The sequence below is a fragment of the Somniosus microcephalus genome, chromosome 33 (assembly GCF_052327205.1).
Source record: "Somniosus microcephalus isolate GS21.2 chromosome 33, FLI_Smic_1.0, whole genome shotgun sequence".
In the NCBI taxonomy this organism is placed as follows: Eukaryota; Metazoa; Chordata; class Chondrichthyes; order Squaliformes; family Somniosidae; genus Somniosus; species Somniosus microcephalus.
In genome coordinates this window covers 15,316,061-15,335,814 of record NC_141019.1, presented here as the reverse complement: position 1 = coordinate 15,335,814, position 19,754 = coordinate 15,316,061, and the positions used below count along the sequence as shown (strand labels likewise).

The window sequence follows — 19,754 nt, the reverse complement described above, 5'->3', positions numbered from 1 at the left end:
GCCCCTGTATTGTACACGATGCCGCCGTACTGTACACGATGCCCCGCCCCCATACTGTACACGATGTCCTGCCCCCGTACTGTACACGATGCCCCGTACTGTACACGATGCGCCGCCCCGTACTGTACACGATGTCCTGCCCCCATACTGTACACAATGCCGCCGTACTGTACACGATGCCCCGTACTGTACACGATGCCCCTGTACTGTACACAATGCCCCGCCCCATACTGTACATGATGCCCCGCCCCGTACTGTACACGATGCCCCGCCCCTGTACTGTACACGATGACCCGCCCCTGTATTGTACACGATGCCGCCGTACTGTACACGATGCCCCGCCCCCGTACTGTACACGATGTCCTGCCCCCGTACTGTACACGATGCCCCGTACTGTACACGATGCGCCGCCCCGTACTGTACACGATGTCCTGCCCCCATACTGTACACAATGCCGCCGTACTGTACACGATGCCCTGCTCCGTAATGTACACGATACCCCCGTACTGTACACGATGCCCCCGTACTGTACACGATGCCCCCGTACTGTACACGATGCCCCGCTCCATACTGTACACAATGCCCCGCCCCATACTGTGCACGATGCCCCGCCCCGTACTGTACACGATGCCCCGCCCCTGTACTGTACACGATGACCCGCCCCCGTATTGTACACGATGCCGCCGTACTGTACACGATGCCCCGGCCCGGACTGTACACGATGTCCTGCCCCCGTATTGTACACGATGCTGCCGTACTGTACACGATGCCCCGCCCCCGTACTGTACACGATGTCCTGCCCCTGTACTGTACATGATGCCCCGTACTGTACACGATGCCCCCGTGCTGTACACAATGCCCCGCCCCATACTGTACATGATGCCCCGCCCCGTACTGTACACGATGCCCCACCCCTGTACTGTACACGATGACCCGCCCCCGGATTGTACACGATGCCGCCGTACTGTACACGATGCCCCGCCCCCGTACTGTACACGAAGTCCTGCCCCCGTACTGTACACGATGCCCCCGTACTGTACACGATGCCCCGCCCCGTACTGTACACGATGTCCTGCCACCGTACTGTACACGATGCCGCCGTACTGTACATGATGCCCCGCCCCGTACTGTACACGATGTCCTGACCCGTACTGTACACGATGCCCCACCCCATAATGTACACGATGCCCCGTCCCGTACTGTACACGATGCCCCCGTACTGTACACAATGCCCCGCTCCGTAATGTACACGATACCCCGTACTGTACACGATGCCCCCGTACTGTACATGATGCCCCCGTACTGTACACGATGCCCCGCTCCGTACTGTACATGATGCTCTGCCCCGTACTGTACACGATGCCCCCGCACGCTACACGATGCCCCCGTACTGTACACGATGCCCCGTACTGTACACGATGCCCCCGTACTGTACACGATGCCCCGTACTGTACACAATGCCCCGTACTGTACATGATGCCCCGCCCCGTACTGTACATGATGCCCCGTACTGTACACGATGCCCCCGTACTGTACACGATGCCCCATACTGTACACAATGCCCTGCCCCCGTACTGTACACGATGCCCCTGTACTGTACACGATGCCCCGCCCCGTACTGTACATGATGCCCCCGCACTGTACACGATGCCCCCATACTGTACACGATGCCCTGCCCCGTACTGTACACGATGCCCTGCCCCGTACTGTACACGATACCCCACCCCGTACTGTACACGATGCCCCCGCACTGTACACGATGCCCTGCCCCGTACTGTACACAATGCCCCGCCCCTGTACTGTACACGATGTCCTGCCCCCGTACTGTACACGATGCCCCCGTACTGTACACGATGCCCCGCCCCGTACTGTACACGATGTCCTGCCCCCGTACTGTACACGATGCCGCCGTACTGTACATGATGCCCCGCCCCGTACTGTACACAATGTCCTGCCCCGTACTGTACACGATGCCCCCGTACTGTACATGATGCCCCGCCCCCATACGGTACACGATGTCCTGCCCCCGTACTGTACACGATGCCCCCGTACTGTACATGATGCCCCGCCCCATACGGTACACGATGTCCTGCCCCGTACTGTACACGATGCCCCCGTACTGTACACGATGCCCCTGTACTGTACACAATGCCCCCGTACTGTACATGATGCCCCGCCCTGTACTGTACACGATGCCCCGTACTGTACATGATGCCACGCCCCGTACTGTACACGATGCCCCATACTGTACACGATGCCCTGCCCCCGTACTGTACACGATGCCCCTGTACTGTACACGATGTCCCGCCCCCGTACTGTACATGATGCCCCCGCACTGTACACGATGCCCCCATACTGTACACGATGCCCTGCCCCGTACTGTACATGATGCCCTGCCCGTACTGTACACGATGCCCCACCCCGTACTGTACACGATGCCCCCCGCACTGTACACGATGCCCTGCCCCGTACTGTACACAATGCCCCACCCCGTACTGTACACGATGCCCCCGCACTCTACACGATGCCGCCGTACTGTACACGATGCCCCGCCCCCTGTACTGTACACGATGCCCCCGCACGCTACACGATGCCGCCGTACTGTACACGATGCCCTGCCCCCGTACTGTACACGATGCCCCCGTACTGTACACGATGCCCCCGTACTGTACACGATGCCCCTGTACTGTACACAATGCCCCCGTACTGTACATGATGCCCCGCCCTGTACTGTACACGATGCCCCGTACTGTACATGATGCCACGCCCCGTACTGTACACGATGCCCCATACTGTACACGATGCCCTGCCCCCGTACTGTACACGATGCCCCTGTACTGTACACGATGTCCCGCCCCCGTACTGTACATGATGCCCCCGCACTGTACACGATGCCCCCATACTGTACACGATGCCCTGCCCCGTACTGTACATGATGCCCTGCCCGTACTGTACACAATGCCCCACCCCGTACTGTACACGATGCCCCCCGCACTGTACACGATGCCCTGCCCCGTACTGTACACAATGCCCCACCCCGTACTGTACACAATGCCCCCGCACTCTACACGATGCCGCCGTACTGTACACGATGCCCCGCCCCCTGTACTGTACACGATGACCCCGTACTGTACACGATGCCCCTGTACTGTACACAATGCCCCCGTACTGTACACGATGCCCTGCCCCGTACTGTACACGATGCCCCATACTGTACACGATGCCCCATATTGTACACGATGCCCTGCCCCTGTACTGTACACGATGCCCCGCCCCATACTGTACACAATGCCCCGCCCCATACTGTACACTATGCCCCACCCCCGTACTGTACACGATGCCCCGCCCCGTACTGTACACGATGTCCTGCCCCTGTACTGTACACGATGCCCCGTACTGTACACGATGCCCCTGTACTGTACACAATGCCCCGCCCGATACTGTACATGATGCCCCGCCCCGTACTGTACACGATGCCCCGCCCCTGTACTGTACACGATGACCCGCCCCTGTATTGTACACGATGCCGCCGTACTGTACACGATGCCCCGCCCCCGTACTGTACACGATGTCCTGCCCCCGTACTGTACACGATGCCCCGTACTGTACACGATGCGCCGCCCCGTACTGTACACGATGTCCTGCCCCCATACTGTACACAATGCCGCCGTACTGTACACGATGCCCTGCTCCGTAATGTACACGATACCCCCGTACTGTACACGATGCCCCCGTACTGTACACGATGCCCCCGTACTGTACACGATGCCCCGCTCCATACTGTACACAATGCCCCGCCCCATACTGTGCACGATGCCCCGCCCCGTACTGTACACGATGCCCCGCCCCTGTACTGTACACGATGACCCGCCCCCGTATTGTACACGATGCCGCCGTACTGTACACGATGCCCCGGCCCGGACTGTACACGATGTCCTGCCCCCGTATTGTACACGATGCTGCCGTACTGTACACGATGCCCCGCCCCCGTACTGTACACGATGTCCTGCCCCTGTACTGTACATGATGCCCCGTACTGTACACGATGCCCCCGTGCTGTACACAATGCCCCGCCCCATACTGTACATGATGCCCCGCCCCGTACTGTACACGATGCCCCACCCCTGTACTGTACACGATGACCCGCCCCCGGATTGTACACGATGCCGCCGTACTGTACACGATGCCCCGCCCCCGTACTGTACACGAAGTCCTGCCCCCGTACTGTACACGATGCCCCCGTACTGTACACGATGCCCCGCCCCGTACTGTACACAATGTCCTGCCCCCGTACTGTACACGATGCCGCCGTACTGTACATGATGCCCCGCCCCGTACTGTACACGATGTCCTGACCCGTACTGTACACGATGCCCCACCCCATAATGTACACGATGCCCCGTCCCGTACTGTACACGATGCCCCCGTACTGTACACAATGCCCCGCTCCGTAATGTACACGATACCCCGTACTGTACACGATGCCCCCGTACTGTACATGATGCCCCCGTACTGTACACGATGCCCCGCTCCGTACTGTACATGATGCTCTGCCCCGTACTGTACACGATGCCCCCGCACGCTACACGATGCCCCCGTACTGTACACGATGCCCCGTACTGTACACGATGCCCCCGTACTGTACACGATGCCCCGTACTGTACACAATGCCCCGTACTGTACATGATGCCCCGCCCCGTACTGTACATGATGCCCCGTACTGTACACGATGCCCCCGTACTGTACACGATGCCCCATACTGTACACAATGCCCTGCCCCCGTACTGTACACGATGCCCCTGTACTGTACACGATGCCCCGCCCCGTACTGTACATGATGCCCCCGCACTGTACACGATGCCCCCATACTGTACACGATGCCCTGCCCCGTACTGTACACGATGCCCTGCCCCGTACTGTACACGATGCCCCACCCCGTACTGTACACGATGCCCCCGCACTGTACACGATGCCCTGCCCCGTACTGTACACAATGCCCCACCCCGTACTGTACACGATGCCCCCGCACTCTACACGATGCCGCCGTACTGTACACGATGCCCCGCCCCCTGTACTGTACACGATGCCCCCGTACTGTACACGATGCCCCTGTACTGTACACAATGCCCCCGTACTGTACACGATGCCCTGCCCCCGTACTGTATACGATGCCCCGCCCCGTACTGTACACGATGCCCCGTACTGTACACGATGCCCCCATATTGTACACGATGCCCTGCCCCCGTACTGTACACGATGCCCCACCCCATACTGTACACAATGCCCCGCCCCATACTGTACACGATGCCCCGCCCCCGTACTGTACACGATGCCCCGCCCCATACTGTACACGATGTCCTGCCCCTGTACTGTACACGATGCCCCGTACTGTACACGATGCCCCGCCCCGTACTGTACACGATGTCCTGCCCCCGTACTGTACACGATGCCCCCGTACTGTACACGATGCCCCGCCCCGTACTGTACACGATGTCCTGCCCCCGTACTGTACACGATGCCGCCGTACTGTACATGATGCCCCGCCCCGTACTGTACACAATGTCCTGCCCCGTACTGTACACGATGCCCCCGTACTGTACATGATGCCCCGCCCCCATACGGTACACGATGTCCTGCCCCCGTACTGTACACGATGCCCCCGTACTGTACATGATGCCCCGCCCCATACGGTACACGATGTCCTGCCCCCGTACTGTACACGATGCCCCCGTACTGTACACGATGCCCCGACCCCGTACTGTACACGATGTCCTGCCCCCGTACTGTACACGATGCCGCCGTACTGTACACGATGCCCCGCCATCGTACTGTTCATGATGTCCTGCCCCTGTACTGTACACGATGCCCCTGTACTGTACACGATGCCCCGCCCCATACTGTACACGATGTCCTGCCCCCGTACTGTACACGATGCCCCCGTACTGTACACAATGCCCCGCCCCGTACTGTACACGATGTCCTGCCCCCGTACTGTACACGATGCCCCGTACTGTACACGCTGTCCCGCCCCCATACTGTACACGATGTCCTGCCCCCGTACTGTACACGATGCCGCCGTACTGTACACGATGTCCTGCCCCTGTACTGTACACGATGCCCCGCCCCGTACTGTACACGATGCCCCGCACCATACTGTACACGATGCCCCGCCCCCGTACTGTACACGATGTCCTGCCCCCGTACTGTACACGATGCCCCACCCCGTACTGTACACAATGCCCCCCGCACTGTACACGATGCCCCGTACTGTACACGATGCCCTGCCCCCGTACTGTACACGATGCCCCCGTACTGTACACGATGCCCCGCCCCTGTACCTTACTGTACAGGAGAACTCACTTCGCCCCCTCCCTATTCCATTAAGCTCTCGCTGTGTTTAACTGGATTATTTGTTAAACCCTTACCCGCTCCCCAGCACCACCGCTTGCCTGGAAGAGTGAAAGGGCAGCCAGTGCCCTGTGACTGCTGGCACTCTGCCCACCCCAGCACTGGCAGATCGGGCCCTCGTTTCCTGCAGTGCACTGATCAGACATCAAACAAATCCCGTGGGATAGTCGCCAATGTGCCAAATGTAAAGTGATCCTCATTTTCCCAATTCCCTGTGCTGGCTGTTGAACAAGCCTGTTTCCAGACACAATTCCCACTTCGTGCAGATCCCAGAAGGAGGATTTTTTCATTAACCCCTCATGGTGGGAGGGGGGAGGCGGTGGGGTCTCGAGCTGGAGGAGGGGGTGGAGCCAGAGGGCGAGGGGAGGATTGTTCTTAAGTAACATTCCAAGAGGTGGCAGAGATGCCAGCGCATTGTGTGAAGGCTCTATTCCAGGGTCATGCCAACCCCAAGCCTGGCAGGGTGGGCAGAGCGTCGAGTGGGTGGTTTGATAAATGGCTTGTTCGCAAGCATCCCCCCGCCCCCAATGCATCTTCTGAACATGTAAAACTCTAACTGACTGTGTGTGAGAGTGGAGAGGGTGTCGGAGAGAGTTGCCAAGTGGGGAGATGACTGTTGTGAATGTAATGCAAGTGCTGGTGTTCAGCCCTGGCCAAGCAATCCAGATGTTGTGTGATTTCCTCAGTGCTTACATTCGATCCCCAGGGCCCGTCAAACATGTGTGTGAGTGGTCTGACGTAATGCTGCAGGATTTCCACTCGCTCCGCACTGTGTGTCTGCGGGGCAGAGCAGAGTGAAAGCTGCATGCTCACCCTTGGATTGGGGCACTGCAGCAGCGCACGCTCGTTCCTGGCACCAACTGAGCGCCAGACTCAAGATCAGCATCGGCCGAGGAGCTGATGGTGATTGGATATCGTCTGACCAATCGTTGCTGCCGATGCCTCATTCGCGGGCGGTCCTCCACCCGAGGCCGTGCTTCACTGCGTCTCTATCGGTGGGCCATTCTGTCAGAGAATCCCTTTAGTGAGCAGGCCGCTGATCCATTCAAACTGTGCCGAGATTGTGCGCAGCCCCTTTAAAAGAGGCAAATAAAGACTGCAGGAAAAGGATATGCGTTGTGTGAGAATGGCCTGCTTTGCAGTCGAACATCAGCTTTTGTTTCACTTCACCCTAGATCAGTGTTGGTTTTGATTGCCAATGTTGATTGATAATGTATAACACTGGGGTACAGCACTGGTGGGTACAGGTCTGTCAGTGTATAACACTGGGGTACAGTACTGGTTGGTACAGGTCTGTCACTGTATAACACTGGGGTACAGTAATGGTGGGTACAGGTTTGTCACTGTATAACACGGGTACAGTACAGGTGGGTACAGGTCTGTCACTGTATAACACTGGGGTACAGTACTGGTTGTTACAGGTCTGTCACTGTATAACACTGGGGTACAGTACTGGTGGGTACAGGTCTGTCACTGTATAACACTGGGGTACAGTACTGGTGGGGACAGGTCTGTCACTGTATAACACTGGGGTACAGTACTGGTGTGTACAGGTCTGTCAGTGTATAACACTGGGGTACAGTACTGGTGGGTACAGGTCTGTCACTGTATAACACTGGGGTACAGTACTGGTGGGTACAGGTCTGTTACTGTATTACACTGGGGTACAGTACTGGTAGGTACAGGTCTGTCACTGTATGACACTGGGGTACAGTACTGGTGGGTACAGGTCTGTCACTGTATAACACAGGGGTACAGTACTGGTGGGGACAGGTCTGTCAGTGTATAACACTGGGGTACAGTACTGGTGGGTACAGGTCTGTTACTGTATTACACTGGGGTACAGTACTGGTAGGTACAGGTCTGTCACTGTATGACACTGGGGTACAGTGCTGGTGGGTACAGGTCTGTCACTGTATAGCACGGGGTACAGTACTGGTGGGTACAGGTCTGTCAGTGTATAACAGGGGGGTACAGTACTGGTGGGGACAGGTCTGTCACTGTATAACATTGGGGTACAGTATTGGTGGGTTCAGGTCTGTAAATGTATAACACTGGGGTACAGTACTGGTGGGTACAGGTCTGTCACTGTATAACACTGGGGTACAGTACTGGTGGGTACAGGTCTGTCAGTGTATAACACCGGGGTACAGTACTGGTGGGTACAGGTCTGTCACTGTATAACACTGGGGTACAGTACTGGTGGGTACAGGTCTGTCACTGTATAACACTGGGGTACAGTACTGGTGGGTACAGGTCTGTCACTGTATAACACTGGGGTACATTACTGGTGGGTACATGTCTGTCACTGTATAACACTGGGGTACAGTACTGGTGTGTACAGGTCTGTCAGTGTATAACACTGGGGTACAGTACTGGTGGGTACAGGTCTGTCACTGTATAACACTGGGGTACAGTACTGGTGGGTACAGGTCTGTCAATGTATAACACTGGGGAACAGTACTGGTGGGTACAGGTCTGTCACTGTATAACACTGGGGTACAGTACTGGTGTGTACAGGTCTGTCACTGTATAACACTGGGGTACAGTGCTGTTGGGTACAGGTCTGTCACTGTATAACACTGGGGTACAGTACTGGTGGGTACAGGTGTGTTATTGTATAACACTGGGGTACAGTACTGGTGGGTACAGGTCTGTCACTGTATAACACTGGGGGACAGTACTGGTGGGTACAGGTCTGTCACTGTATAACACTGGGGTACAGTACTGGTGGGTACAGGTCTGTCACTGTAACACTGGGGTACGTACTGGTGGGTACAGGTCTGTCACTGTGTAACACGGGTACAGTACTGTTGGGTACAGCTCTGTCACTGTATAACACTGGGGTACAGTACTGGTGGGTACAGCTCTGTCACTGTATAACACTGGGGTACAGTAATGGTGGGTACAGGTTTGTCACTGTATAACACGGGTACAGTACAGGTGGGTACAGGTCTGTCACTGTATAACACTGGGGTACAGTACTGGTTGTTACAGGTCTGTCACTGTATAACACTGGGGTACAGTACTGGTGGGTACAGGTCTGTCAGTGTATAACACCGGGGTACAGTAATGGTGGGTACAGGTCTGTCACTGTACAACACTGGGGTACAGTACTGGCGGGTACAGGTCTGTCACTGTATAACACTGGGGTACAGTACTGGTGGGTACAGGTCTGTCACTGTATAACACTGGGGTACAGTACTGGTGGGTACAGGTCTGTCACTGTATAACACTGGGGTACATTACTGGTGGGTACATGTCTGTCACTGTATAACACTGGGGTACAGTACTGGTGTGTACAGGTCTGTCAGTGTATAACACTGGGGTACAGTACTGGTGGGTACAGGTCTGTCACTGTATAACACTGGGGTACGTACTGGTGGGTACAGGTCTGTCACTGTGTAACACGGGTACAGTACTGTTGGGTACAGCTCTGTCACTGTATAACACTGGGGTACAGTACTGGTGGGTACAGGTCTGTTACTGTATAACACTGGGGTACGTACTGGTGGGTACAGATCTGTCACTGTATAACACTGGGGTACAGTACTGGTGGGTACAGGACTGTCACTGAATAACACTGGGGTACAGTACTGGTGGGTACAGGACTGTCACTGTATAACACTGGGGTACAGAACAGGTGGGTACAGGTCTGTCACTGTATAACACCGGGGTACAGTACTGGTGGGTACAGGACTGTCACTGTATAACACGGGGGGTACAGTTCTGGTGGGTACAGGTCTGTCACAGTATAACACTGGGGTACAATACTGCTGGGGACAGGTCTGTCAGTGAACAACACTGGGGTACAGTACTGGTGGGTACAGGTCTGTCACTGTATAACACTGGGGTACAGCACTGGTGGGTACAGGTCTGTCAGTGTATAACACTGGGGTACAGTACTGGTTGGTACAGGTCTGTCACTGCATAACACTGGGGTACAGTAATGGTGGGTACAGGTTTGTCACTGTATAACACGGGTACAGGACAGGTGGGTACAGGTCTGTCACTGTATAACACTGGGGTACAGTACTGGTTGTTACAGGTCTGTCACTGTATAACACTGGGGTACAGTACTGGTGGGTACAGGTCTGTCACTGTATAACACGGGTACAGTACTGGTGGGGACAGGTCTGTCACTGTATAACACTGGGGTACAGTACTGGTGTGTACAGGTCTGTCAGTGTATAACACTGGGGTACAGTACTGGTGGGTACAGGTCTGTCACTGTATAACACTGGGGTACAGTACTGGTGGGTACAGGTCTGTCACTGTATAACACTGGGGAACAGTACTGGTGGGTACAGGTCTGTCACTGTAACACTGGGGTACGTACTGGTGGGTACAGGTCTGTCACTGTATAACACGGGTACAGTACTGTTGGGTACAGGTCTGTCACTGTAACACTGGGGTACGTACTGGTGGGTACAGGTCTGTCACTGTATAACACGGGTACAGTACTGGTGGGTACAGGTCTGTCACTGTATAACACTGGGGTACAGTACTGGTGGGTACAGGTCTGTCACTGTATAACACTGTGGAACAGTACTGGTCGGTACAGGTCTGTCACTGTATAACATTGGGGTACAGTACTGGTGGGTACAGGTCTGTCACTGTATAACACTGGGGAACAGTACTGGTGGATACAGGTCTGTCAGTGTATAACACTGTGGTACAGTACTGGTAGGTACAGGTCTGTCGGTGTATAACACTGGGGAACAGTACTGGTGGGTACAGGTCTGTTACTGTATTACACTGGGGTACAGTACTGGTAGGTACAGGTCTGTCACTGTATGACACTGGGGTACAGTACTGGTGGGTACAGGTCTGTCACTGTATAACACTGGGGTACAGTACTGGTGGGGACAGGTCTGTCAGTGTATAACACTGGGGTACAGTACTGGTGGGTACAGGTCTGTCACTGTATAGCACGGGGTACAGTACTGGTGGGTACAGGCCTGTCAGTGTATAACAGTGGGGTACAGTACTGGTGGGTACAGGTCTGTCACTGTATAACACTGGGGTACATTACTGGTGGGTACAGGTCTGACAGTGTATAACAGGGGGGTACAGTACTGGTGGGTACAGGTCTGTCACTGTATAACATTGGGGTACAGTATTGGTGGGTTCAGGTCTGTAAATGTATTACACTGGGGTACAGTACTGGTGGGTACAGGTCTGTCACTGTATAACACTGGGGTACAGTACTGGTGGGTACAGGTCTGTCAGTGTATAACACCGGGGTACAGTAATGGTGGGTACAGGTCTGTCACTGTATAACACTGGGGTACAGTACTGGCGGGTACAGGTCTGTCACTGTATAACACTGGGGTACAGTACTGGTGGGTACAGGTCTGTCACTGGATAACACTGGGGTACAGTACTGGTGGGTACAGGTCTGTCAATGTATAACACTGGGGAACAGTACTGATGGGTACAGGTCTGTCACTGTATAACACTGGGGTACAGTACTGGTGTGTACAGGTCTGTCACTGTATAACACTGGGGTACAGTGCTGTTGGGTACAGGTCTGTCACTGTATAACACTGGGGTACAGTACTGGTGGGTACAGGTCTGTTATTGTATAACACTGGGGTACAGTACTGGTGTGTACAGGACTGTCACTGTAACACTGGGGTACGTACTGGTGGGTACAGGTCTGTCACTGTATAACACTGGGGTACAGTACTGGTGGGTACAGGTCTGTCACTGTAACACTGGGGTACGTACTGGTGGGTACAGGTCTGTCACTGTATAACACGGGTACAGTACTGTTGGGTACAGCTCTGTCACTGTATAACACTGGGGTACAGTACTGGTGGGTACAGGTCTGTTACTGTATAACACTGGGGTACGTACTGGTGGGTACAGATCTGTCACTGTATAACAACGGGGTACAGTACAGGCGGGTACAGGTCTGTCACTGTATAACACTGGGGTACAGAACTGGTGGGTACAGGTCTGTCACTGTATAACACCGGGGTACAGTACTGGTGGGTACAGGACTGTCAGTGTATAACACGGGGGGTACAGTTCTGGTGGGTACAGGTCTGTCACAGTATAACACTGGGGTACAGTACTGGTGGGTACAGGTCTGTCACTGTATAACACCGGGGTACAGTACTGGTGGGTACAGGACTGTCACTGTATAACACGGGGGGTACAGTTCTGGTGGGTACAGGTCTGTCACTGTATAACACTGGGGTACAGAACTGGTGGGTACAGGTCTGTCACTGTATAACACCGGGGTACAGTACTGGTGGGTACAGGACTGTCACTGTATAACACGGGGGGTACAGTTCTGGTGGGTACAGGTCTGTCACTGTATAACACTGGGGTACAATACTGCTGGGGACAGGTCTGTCAGTGTATAACACTGGGGTACAGTACTGGTGGGTACAGGTCTGTCACTGTATAACACTGGGGTACAGTACTGGTGGGTACAGGTCTGTCACTGTATAACACTGGGGTACAGTACTGGTGGGTACATGTCTGTCAGTGTATAACACTGGGGTACAGTACTGGTGGGTACAGGTCTGTCACTGTATAACACTGGGGTACAGTGCTGGTGGGTACAGGTCTGTCACTGTATAACACTGGGGAACAGTACTGGTGGGGACAGGTCTGTCACTGTAACACTGGGGTATGTACAGGTGGGTACAGGTCTGTCACTGTATAACACTGGTACAGTACTGTTGGGTACAGGTCTGTCACTGTATAACACTGGGGTACAGTACTGGTGGGTACAGGTCTGTTACTGTATAACACTGGGGTACAGTACTGGTGTGTACAGGTCTGTCACTGTATAACACTGGGGTACAGTACTGTTGGGTACAGGTCTGTCACTGTATAACACTGGGGTACAGTACTGGTGGGTACAGGTCTGTCACTGTATAACACTGGGGTACAGTACTGGTGTGTACAGGTCTGTCACTGTATAACACTGGGGTACAGTGCTGTTGGGTACAGGTCGGTCACTGTATAACACTGGGGTACAGTACTGGTGGGTACAGGTGTGTTATTGTATAACACTGGGGTACAGTACTGGTGGGTACAGGTCTGTCACTGTATAACACTGGGGGACAGTACTGGTGGGTACAGGTCTGTCACTGTATAACACTGGGGTACAGTACTGGTGGGTACAGGTCTGTCACTGTAACACTGGGGTACGTACTGGTGGGTACAGGTCTGTCACTCTGTAACACGGGTACAGTACTGTTGGGTACAGCTCTGTCACTGTATAACACTGGGGTACAGTACTGGTGGGTACAGCTCTGTCACTGTATAACACTGGGGTACAGTAATGGTGGGTACAGGTTTGTCACTGTATAACACGGGTACAGTACAGGTGGGTACAGGTCTGTCACTGTATAACACTGGGGTACAGTACTGGTTGTTACAGGTCTGTCACTGTATAACACTGGGGTACAGTACTGGTGGGTACAGGTCTGTCAGTGTATAACACCGGGGTACAGTAATGGTGGGTACAGGTCTGTCACTGTACAACACTGGGGTACAGTACTGGCGGGTACAGGTCTGTCACTGTATAACACTGGGGTACAGTACTGGTGGGTACAGGTCTGTCACTGTATAACACTGGGGTACAGTACTGGTGGGTACAGGTCTGTCACTGTATAACACTGGGGTACATTACTGGTGGGTACATGTCTGTCACTGGATAACACTGGGGTACAGTACTGGTGTGTACAGGTCTGTCAGTGTATAACACTGGGGTACAGTACTGGTGGGTACAGGTCTGTCACTGTATAACACTGGGGTACAGTACTGGTGGGTACAGGTCTGTCACTGTATAACACTGGGGGACAGTACTGGTGGGTACAGGTCTGTCACTGTATAACACTGGGGTACAGTACTGGTGGGTACAGGTCTGTCACTGTAACACTGGGGTACGTACTGGTGGGTACAGGTCTGTCACTGTGTAACACGGGTACAGTACTGTTGGGTACAGCTCTGTCACTGTATAACACTGGGGTACAGTACTGGTGGGTACAGGTCTGTTACTGTATAACACTGGGGTACGTACTGGTGGGTACAGATCTGTCACTGTATAACACTGGGGTACAGTACTGGTGGGTACAGGACTGTCACTGAATAACACTGGGGTACAGTACTGGTGGGTACAGGACTGTCACTGTATAACACTGGGGTACAGAACAGGTGGGTACAGGTCTGTCACTGTATAACACCGGGGTACAGTACTGGTGGGTACAGGACTGTCACTGTATAACACGGGGGGTACAGTTCTGGTGGGTACAGGTCTGTCACAGTATAACACTGGGGTACAATACTGCTGGGGACAGGTCTGTCAGTGAACAACACTGGGGTACAGTACTGGTGGGTACAGGTCTGTCACTGTATAACACTGGGGTACAGCACTGGTGGGTACAGGTCTGTCAGTGTATAACACTGGGGTACAGTACTGGTTGGTACAGGTCTGTCACTGCATAACACTGGGGTACAGTAATGGTGGGTACAGGTTTTTCACTGTATAACACGGGTACAGGACAGGTGGGTACAGGTCTGTCACTGTATAACACTGGGGTACAGTACTGGTTGTTACAGGTCTGTCACTGTATAACACTGGGGTACAGTACTGGTGGGTACAGGTCTGTCACTGTATAACACTGGGGTACAGTACTGGTGGGGACAGGTCTGTCACTGTATAACACTGGGGTACAGTACTGGTGTGTACAGGTCTGTCAGTGTTTAACACTGGGGTACAGTACTGGTGGGTACAGGTCTGTCACTGTATAACACTGGGGTACAGTACTGGTGGGTACAGGTCTGTCACTGTATAACACTGGGGAACAGTACTGGTGGGTACAGGTCTGTCACTGTAACACTGGGGTACGTACTGGTGGGTACAGGTCTGTCACTGTATAACACGGGTACAGTACTGTTGGGTACAGGTCTGTCACTGTAACACTGGGGTACGTACTGGTGGGTACAGGTCTGTCACTGTATAACACGGGTACAGTACTGGTGGGTACAGGTCTGTCACTGTATAACACTGGGGTACAGTACTGGTGGGTACAGGTCTGTCACTGTATAACACTGTGGAACAGTACTGGTCGGTACAGGTCTGTCACTGTATAACATTGGGGTACAGTACTGGTGGGTACAGGTCTGTCACTGTATAACACTGGGGAACAGTACTGGTGGATACAGGTCTGTCAGTGTATAACACTGTGGTACAGTACTGGTAGGTACAGGTCTGTCGGTGTATAACACTGGGGAACAGTACTGGTGGGTACAGGTCTGTTACTGTATTACACTGGGGTACAGTACTGGTAGGTACAGGTCTGTCACTGTATGACACTGGGGTACAGTACTGGTGGGTACAGGTCTGTCACTGTATAACACTGGGGTACAGTACTGGTGGGGACAGGTCTGTCAGTGTATAACACTGGGGTACAGTACTGGTGGGTACAGGTCTGTCACTGTATAGCACGGGGTACAGTACTGGTGGGTACAGGCCTGTCAGTGTATAACAGTGGGGTACAGTACTGGTGGGTACAGGTCTGTCACTGTATAACACTGGGGTACATTACTGGTGGGTACAGGTCTGACAGTGTATAACAGGGGGGTACAGTACTGGTGGGTACAGGTCTGTCACTGTATAACATTGGGGTACAGTATTGGTGGGTTCAGGTCTGTAAATGTATTACACTGGGGTACAGTACTGGTGGGTACAGGTCTGTCACTGTATAACACTGGGGTACAGTACTGGTGGGTACAGGTCTGTCAGTGTATAACACCGGGGTACAGTAATGGTGGGTACAGGTCTGTCACTGTATAACACTGGGGTACAGTACTGGCGGGTACAGGTCTGTCACTGTATAACACCGGGGTACAGTACTGGTGGGTACAGGTCTGTCACTGTATAACTCTGGGGTACAGTACTGGTGGGTACAGGTCTGTCACTGTATAACACTGGGGTACATTACTGGTGGGTACATGTCTGTCACTGTATAACACTGGGGTACAGTACTGGTGTGTACAGGTCTGTCAGTGTATAACACTGGGGTACAGTACTGGTGGGTACAGGTCTGTCACTGGATAACACTGGGGTACAGTACTGGTGGGTACAGGTCTGTCAATGTATAACACTGGGGAACAGTACTGATGGGTACAGGTCTGTCACTGTATAACACTGGGGTACAGTACTGGTGTGTACAGGTCTGTCACTGTATAACACTGGGGTACAGTGCTGTTGGGTACAGGTCTGTCACTGTATAACACTGGGGTACAGTGCTGTTGGGTACAGGTCTGTCACTGTATAACACTGGGGTACAGTACTGGTGGGTACAGGTCTGTTATTGTATAACACTGGGGTACAGTACTGGTGTGTACAGGACTGTCACTGTAACACTGGGGTACGTACTGGTGGGTACAGGTCTGTCACTGTATAACACTGGGGTACAGTACTGGTGGGTACAGGTCTGTCACTGTAACACTGGGGTACGTACTGGTGGGTACAGGTCTGTCACTGTATAACACGGGTACAGTACTGTTGGGTACAGCTCTGTCACTGTATAACACTGGGGTACAGTACTGGTGGGTACAGGTCTGTTACTGTATAACACTGGGGTACGTACTGGTGGGTACAGATCTGTCACTGTATAACAACGGGGTACAGTACAGGCGGGTACAGGTCTGTCACTGTATAACACTGGGGTACAGAACTGGTGGGTACAGGTCTGTCACTATATAACACTGGGGTACAGTACTGGTGGGTACAGGTCTGTCACTGTATAACACTGGGGTACAGTACTGGTGGGTACAGGACTGTCACTGTATAACACGGGGGGTACAGTTCTGGTGGGTACAGGTCTGTCACAGTATAACACTGGGGTACAATACTGCTGGGGACAGGTCTGTCAGTGTATAACACTGGGGTACAGTACTGGTGAGTACAGGTCTGTCAGTGTATAACACTGGGGTACAGTACTGGTGGGTACAGGTCTGTCACTGTATAACACTGGGGTACAGTACTGGTGGGTACAGGTCTGTCACTGTATAACACTGGGGTACAGTACTGGTGGGTACAGGTCTGTCAGTGTATAACACTGGGGTACAGTACTGGTGGGTACAGGTCTGTCACTGTATAACACTGGGGTACAGTGCTGGTGGGTACAGGTCTGTCACTGTATAACACTGGGGAACAGTACTGGTGGGGACAGGTCTGTCACTGTAACACTGGGGTATGTACTGGTGGGTACAGGTCTGTCACTGTATAACACTGGTACAGTACTGTTGGGTACAGGTCTGTCACTGTATAACACTGGGGTACAGTACTGGTGGGTACAGGTCTGTTACTGTATAACACTGGGGTACAGTACTGGTGTGTACAGGTCTGTCACTGTATAACACTGGGGTACAGTACTGTTGGGTACAGGTCTGTCACTGTATAACACTGGGGTACAGTACTGGTGGGGACAGGTCTGTCACTGTATAACACTGGGGTACAGTACTGGTGGGTACAGGTCTGTCACTGTATAACACTGGGGGACAGTACTGGTGGGTACAGGTCTGTCACTGTATAACACTGGGGTACAGTACTGGTGGGTACAGGTCTGTCACTGTAACACTGAGGTACGTACTGGTGGGTACAGGTCTGTCACTGTATAACACGGGTACAGTACTGTTGGGTACAGCTCTGTCACTGTATAACACTGGGGTACAGTACTGGTGGGTGCAGGTCTGTTACTGTATAACACTGGGGTACAGTACTGGTGGGTACAGGTCTGTCACTGTATAACACTGGTGTACAGTACTGTTGGGTACAGGTCTGTCACTATATAACACTGGGGTACAGTACTGATGGGTACAGGTCTGTCACTGTATAACACTGGGGTACAGTACTGGTGTGTACAGGTCTGTCAGTGTATAACACTGGGGTACAGTACTGGTGGGTACAGGTCTGTCACTGTATAACACTGGGGTACAGTACTGGTGTGTACAGGTCTGTCAGTGTATAACACTGGGGTACAGTACTGGTGGGTACATGTCTGTCATTGTATAACACTGGGATACAGTACTGGTGGGTACAGGTCTGTCACTGTATAACACTGGGGAACAGTCCTGGTGGGTACAGGTCTGTCACTGTATAACAGTGGGGTACAGTACTGGTGGGTACAGCTCTGTCACTGTATAACACTGGAGTGCAGTACTGGTGGGTCCAGGTCTGTCACTGTATAACACTGGGGAACAGTACTGGTGGGTACAGGTCTGTCACTGTATAACATTGGGGTACTGTACTGGTGGGTACAGGTCTGTCACTGTATAACACTGGGGAACAGTACTGGTGGGTGCAGGTCTGTCACTGTATAACAGTGGGGTACAGTACTGGTGGGTACAGGTCTGTCACTGTATAACACTGGGGAACAGTACTGGTGGGTACAGGTCTGTCAGTGTATAACACTGGGGTACAGTACTGGTGGATAGAGGTCTGTCACTGAATAACACTGGGGAACAGTACTGGTGGATACAGGTCTGTTAGTGTATAACACTGTGGTACAGTACTGGAGGGTACAGGTCTGTCAGTGTATAACACTGGGGAACAGTACTGGTGGGTACAGGTCTGTCACTGTATTACACTGGGATACAGTACTGGTAGGTACAGGTCTGTCACTGTATAACACTGGGGTACAATACTGGTGGGTACAGGTCTGTCACTGTATAACACTGGGGAACAGTACTGGTGGGTACAGGTCTGTCAGTGTATAACACTGGGGTACAGTTCTGGTTGGTACAGGTCTGTCACTGTATAACACTGGGGTACAGTACTGGTGGGTACAGGTCTGTCACTGTATAACACTGGGGAACAGTACTGGTGGGTACAGGTCTGTCAGTGTATAACACTGGGGAACAGTACTGGTGGGTACAGGTCTGTCACTATAACACTGGGGGACATTACTGGTGAGTACACATCTGTCAGTGTATATCACTGGGTACAGTACTGGTGGGTACACGTCTGTCAGTGTATAACACTGAGGAACAGTACTGGTGGGTACACGTCTGTCACTATAACACTGGGGGACATTACTGGTGAGTACAGATCTGTCAGTGTAACACTGGGGTACAGTACTGGTGGGCACAGGTCTGTCACTATGTAACACTGAGGTACAGTACTGGTGGGTACAGGTCTGTCAGTGTATAACACTGGGGTACAGTACTGGTGGGTACAGGTCTGCCACTATCTAACACTGAGGTACAGTACTGGTGGGTACAGGTCTGTCAGTGTATAACACTGGGGTGTTGTACTGGTGGGTACAGGTCTGTCACTGTATAACACTGGGGTACAGTACTGGTGGGTACAG

General features: G+C 53.2%; 1 protein-coding gene across 1 annotated transcript in view; it reads left to right on the top strand.

The window, feature by feature from the left end:
- The window catches only part of LOC147096975 (integrin alpha-5-like), a 395,891-nt gene that overhangs the window by 20,081 nt on the left and 356,056 nt on the right, over positions 1-19,754 (top strand).